General features: G+C 38.6%; 1 pseudogene; it reads right to left on the bottom strand.

Moving 5' to 3' along the window:
- Positions 1-1,191: 1,191 nt before the first annotated feature.
- LOC119533840 lies at positions 1,192-1,676 on the bottom strand (annotated as a pseudogene).
- Between the last annotated feature and the right edge of the window lie 3,967 nt (positions 1,677-5,643).

Genomic DNA, 5,643 nt, shown 5'->3' with positions numbered 1-5,643 from the left:
TTGTAAACACTGTAGACCTGCATACCCTGAAATGTTTTCTTTTAATTTTGTCTTGGCTTTTTTTTTCTTTACATTCTCAGCTCTCTTTTGGAAAGCCATTTAGACATATTTTGATTCTCTGTTTCCTGCCCCCCACATAAGTTATCTTAAATCAGAATTCATCTCTTTATCCATTTCCTCTGTATTCTCAAGATCATTTACTAAGACACTGTTTTAACTATTTACCACCAGCAATTATGTTATTTACTGCTTCAAATAAATTTTAACTCTTCTATTTTCATTTGTTTTGAGTGTAAATTCATTTCCTGGTCCAATTATGTAGTGGTCTATTTTCAAATTTGGATTTGCTGTCAGAAAAATGGTTTTTACAATCCTTTCTTTTCAATTATTTTTATGTATATTTCCATTGCTTTTTTAATCACCCCCTTTTTTTTTGCCTTACAACTATATGCTCCTCTATCTTAGAAGTCAAATCTTTGTGTAGTCTATTGAGAAGTCTGCAGAGTATCTTAGAATTTTGTTCTGTGTCCCATTGGAAATAACATTTAGTGGTAGAGTCCTTCTCTGCATCTTAGAAATGTTTTTCTACCCCTTCCCCGCTGCCATACACATGCTTTTATTATTATTGTTATTATTATTGTTATTATTATTATATTTTTAGACCTGTGTCATTTGTTCTCTCTTTATTCATCTCCAAACAAAGGAAGATCTGGATGGACTGGATAATTATCACTAATAAGGTGAATGCCTTGGGTGAGATATCACACTCCAATTGCCGGCGGCCAGGCCATGTTTGCATGTGAGTCCCACTTTTGTTGGTCTTGACCTGCTGTCTTTCTTTTCCCCTGGAGAAGCATCTTTATTTTCACCTTAATGCTTGGTTTGATATTTCCTTGAGCCAAGGTTAAAACTAGGTATTAAAAACCACAATTTTCAGTAAAATACTGTTACTAATGTTGCCCCATGGCTGTTTTCATTTACCATGTAATTTAGGGGACTTCATCTTCCAGGGTGTGTTACAGAATAAGTTGAACCTTACTTCCTTCTTGGGTTTGATTTTATATATATAAAGATATTTTATTACTACTTTACTACATAACATATTAGTAAATATACCAGATTACATTTTCTCAAATGGCAAATGAGGCAAAAGATAACATTTCTCTTTGACGCTTAATGAGAACCGGAAAATCATCTGTTTTTTGGGGGATTCAGGTTTGTATGACATCTGTGATACCAGAATGGTTAATATTAAAAAGATTGTTGTAGAGATGTAGAGCAGCTGGAACTCTCACACACTGTGTCCATGAGGCTATCAACGGTGTTTAGTAGTAAAGAATATTTTGCTAAGTTGTTCTATCATGAGTCCTTGCTCAAGATGTTCACCTTTTACTTCTAATCTGGTTTTCAGCACTTGGTCATGAGTTTCTTCATTACTATGCACAGGATCTGGGTGAGGGATAGGTTTTGTGTGTTCATATGGAATATCTGCAGAGGGATGATATCGTCCTGCTATTGGATGTCAAAGCAAGCTCTACTTTGCAATTACAGTCATCTGGAACAGAAGAATATGTAGATTTATGACAAGCATGATATAAAGCTCCATTTTGGGTTGTGAACAAATGTTTCAAGATAGTTCTGCTCGATATCACCCATTTTATTGCTGCTGCTGCCATGGTGAATCAAGATGCTTATCAGGTGGTATAAAAAGATGTTTTGAAAAGAAACTCCTTTTAAAATCTGCTTCTAGGCACAACTATTTTCATGCCTCCACAGATCAACACCGTGAACCTGCCATCTTGTCCCCTCAGGTTTGATTTTTGAGGTGTTTAGTTCCTGCCTAAATGCCATAAATGGCAGTGGCATTGGAGCTGGTGATGGTAGAGTACTTGGCCCTTTCGCCTCTGCCCATTTCATGGGGCAGCACCAGGAGGAGAGAAGGCCAGCTGCCCATGCACATATCAAAAGATGTATATTCCAGAAGGGGTGTAAGGATCAGTCACATGAATTTTCTAAAGACGGTAGAGATTCAATGTTCAGCTACATGTAATGTTATTTGTAAGCATCATCCTCCAAAAAGTAGCTATGATCACTAAAAATTGCTTTGCATTTTGCATACTTGTCTCATTAATTCTGCCTTCCTCATCTTCTCTTGTCCTACTGCAAAGCACATCCCTTAGAAGATAAGACGACCTCCTACTCCAGTCACAAAACAGAATCTCAAGAGAAATTGCCTCTAGTCTCAGTTCCAGGAATACTAATGCATCTCCCAAGAAGCTAGTTTGGCTTTATCTTATATGCACTCTGAGATCCATCTCTGGTTATGTTTTCCTTCTTGGAGTGGCTGCTAGACACCTCAGAGTCCAATCTATGTGTCATATCTGAGGAATTTATGAGATCTTTTTGTGTATTTTTTGTGCTAAACACATTGCTTGTTTCTTATTTTCCCTGCCTTTCCTCTTGCTCTTGTTTTACCATTCCCTTCATTCTTTTTAAAGTCCTTATATTTTTGTAAGCTTTTTTAAACTTCCCCAAAAAAGACAGAGACAAGTGAGTAGTGAATATGAAACCTAAATTCTGTGCAGAATATAAGATAGGACAAGTCAGAGAGAGCAATGGTTCCTCCTCAAAATGTTTTGTCCTTAGTCCCTGTTTTATCTGTAAATGCCACTACACTCATCAGGTCGATCTACACTTACCATGTCAAACTTCATCCTCCCCACCAGAGCCACTTTTTGACTTATGACTGGCTTTTGTTCCTGCAAAGGTGATGACATTGATTCTGTGTTTCTGTAAATTTAGGGATCTGCTTGGCCAATCCAAATGATTCAATAGGCAGGTGAACACTGGAATAAACTACGAGTCTGCCAGTCCTGAAAGACCTTCTCCTGAGTGACTGCAGCAGACTCTGCTTTAATAACTATCTGCACTTGCTTGATATTAGCCTGAGGTTGCTTATCTCAGATTACACTTATACTTAGCTCAGAAATCATTATAATACTCTACTTGACTCATATTATCTGAAAACTCACTCCACTCCATCCTAGACACCTTTATTTCTCTCCTCGTCTCTTTACTAGGCTAGAAGAAGATATTCTTCTGCTTAATATAAATATCATGGTTTCAGAGAGTTTGTGTATCAAAATAACATGGATTTGGGAAAACTAGTTACAATTAATTGAGGTAAATGGAAAGAACCCCTACCCCCCTTTTGGATGGCTTCCTAAATTCTTTAATGAGTACAGACTTATTTTTTTCTAACTATCTTAGGTGCAATGCTTGGAAGTTGCAGTGTCCTGACTATTTCTGGAATTTAGACATAATACAGCAGTCTGAAAATTTGCTGTGACAAGTCATGAGCAAGACAGATGGGATGTGTTGTTACCGGAGGGGTGGGAGTTGCTGGCACCACCCCAGAGACAGATGTAAACTTAAAAAAACATGCACAACTTTTTGTATGGAAAATTTCAGACATATGCAAAAGTAGAGAGAATTATAATGAACCCCCATGTATTTATCGGCCAGCTTTATGAATTATCAATTCATGCCTAATTTTGTTTTATCTATGGTCAACCTATTCTTTCCCCACCTCTTTCTATTGGAATTTTAATTGAAAGCAATACCAGAGATGTGCCCTTTTGTCAAGAAAGCATAGGCAAATAAACCAATAAAACTGTCTCTGTTGATCAGAGTTTCCAGGTAGTAGTGTCTCCAGCTTCCCTAAAATGACAATAGCCATCTGGGTGATGCTGACTCATCTTATTCCACAAAGATGTGAGAGTATCTTGAGGTTTATAGTGTGGGAATTTTTCAAAATAGCACATTGTTTCCAGAAAGAAAACAATCATTCTTTCTATAGGATAAAAATACCAGTAGTGAGAATTATGGAATTAGCTACAGTTTAGCAGAAATAGGGGTGCATATTTTTTCCCCAAAGGGGGATTAATCTACATGGTATATTCTACAGAGGGAATTTATGTCTGGGTAGAAGTTTGGATGTGGTTATATTTATGGAGCCATGTGTTTACGTTTGTATTATTCATTCATTCAACAAATATTTATTGAACATCCAACATGTACCAGGCACAGCATTAAATAAGACCTTTAGGGTCTCTGCTCCCAGAGGGCTTACTTTCTGGTGGTGAGGGGTATAGATTATTCTATTTACCTTTTATACTCCGTGGAGATTATTAGGGTCTGAAACTTAAAGTGCTAATCTGTAAGCAAATTCATCAACTAACACTGCTTTTGATCAAATTGTATAACTGAAGAAGAGGGAAGTTGTTGGGAAGAGGTAGTTACTGAACTCAGTTTTGGTCACCAAGTCCTTGAGGTACCTGTGGACATCCAGTTGGAGATGAGCAGCAAGCAGTAGGACTGGAAAGCAGTTGGAATAAATGTCTCCCCAACTATGATAACTAAGATTTAATGAAAATGGATGAAATGTACATGCTTGGAAAAATAAGCAGATAGAAAGAAGCAAATGGCCGTACATTTTATACATTTTCTGAGTCTATAACTGTGGATAAAGACAGAAAAAAACAGACTATATTCTTGTTTCATGGAGATTATATCCACAGAGGGGAGAGAGTTGAGATTTGTACATGCTGGATTGCGAAAGTCTCTCTGAGGAGGCAACATTTGAACCAAGACCCTTAATTAAGGGAAGAAGCAAGCCAAGTGGACATCTGGAGGCAAAGCCTGTGGGTAGAGGCAAGTTCTAATGCAAAGGCCCTGAGGCTGGAAGCATGCCTGGTGTGTTCTGTATACTGCAAGAAGGCCAATGTGCCTGCACTGGACCGAAAAGAGGTCAAAATGAGCAGGGCATGAATTTACTTAAGTCTTTGTAGACCATGTGAAGTATTTTGTCTTTTGTTCCAAGAGGGAAGAGGGGCCATTGAAGGGTTGTGAGCAGTGGGCTGATTGTTCTCCATTTTCCTTCCCAGAGCCCTTGTCTGTGCTCAGGGAAGCTGATCCCTGCAAACTGCATCAACTAGACTGCCTTGACTTCTGGATTCTAGTTGGCTTTGGCCGATAGGAGTAATTAGCAGGAAACTGGGGTTGGAGTTGGAGGTTGAAGTATTTATCTCTCCCCGCTTCTTCCCAGACTTGCAACATTTTGGCACTGGCTGATTTATGGGGTTATACTTCCTATTAGGCAGCTCCCTGCTTCCTGTTTCACAGCTCCAAGTTCTCTCTGGGCTCCTCTCCAGGCCTTCAGGAGGTCATGGTTTTCTCTGGTGCCTCCTCTGAATGCTTTAGTGTTTCTCGTTGTTTCCCTTAATCCCGCCTACATCTCGTAAATAGTCACTTCTCTAAATTCTTCATTTAAACATTTAAATGTGCTATCTGATGCTTTTGGGACCCTGGCTGATACCATAGAGCAATTAGAGGCTCAAACTTAAGGTTTAAAAGGAACAGCGAATGCTGTGTGGCAAACAGACCATGAGTAAGTGGACAGGGAAAAGTGGAAGCTGGGAATCCAGCTAGAAGGTATTGCAGTCATCCAGGCGAGAGATAATGGGAGTTGAGAATAGGGTGGTGAGAAGTGAGCCAATTTGGAATGTTCTCTAAAGGTAAAGCTACAGGATTTATTGAAAGATTGGAAAGATAGATGAAAAGTCAAGAATAAATGGTTGGTAT

Source organism: Choloepus didactylus, chromosome 5, assembly GCF_015220235.1.
Source record: "Choloepus didactylus isolate mChoDid1 chromosome 5, mChoDid1.pri, whole genome shotgun sequence".
NCBI classification, from domain to species: Eukaryota; Metazoa; Chordata; class Mammalia; order Pilosa; family Megalonychidae; genus Choloepus; species Choloepus didactylus.
Note: the sequence above shows the minus strand (reverse complement) of the source record. Positions and strands in the feature narration are given on the sequence as shown.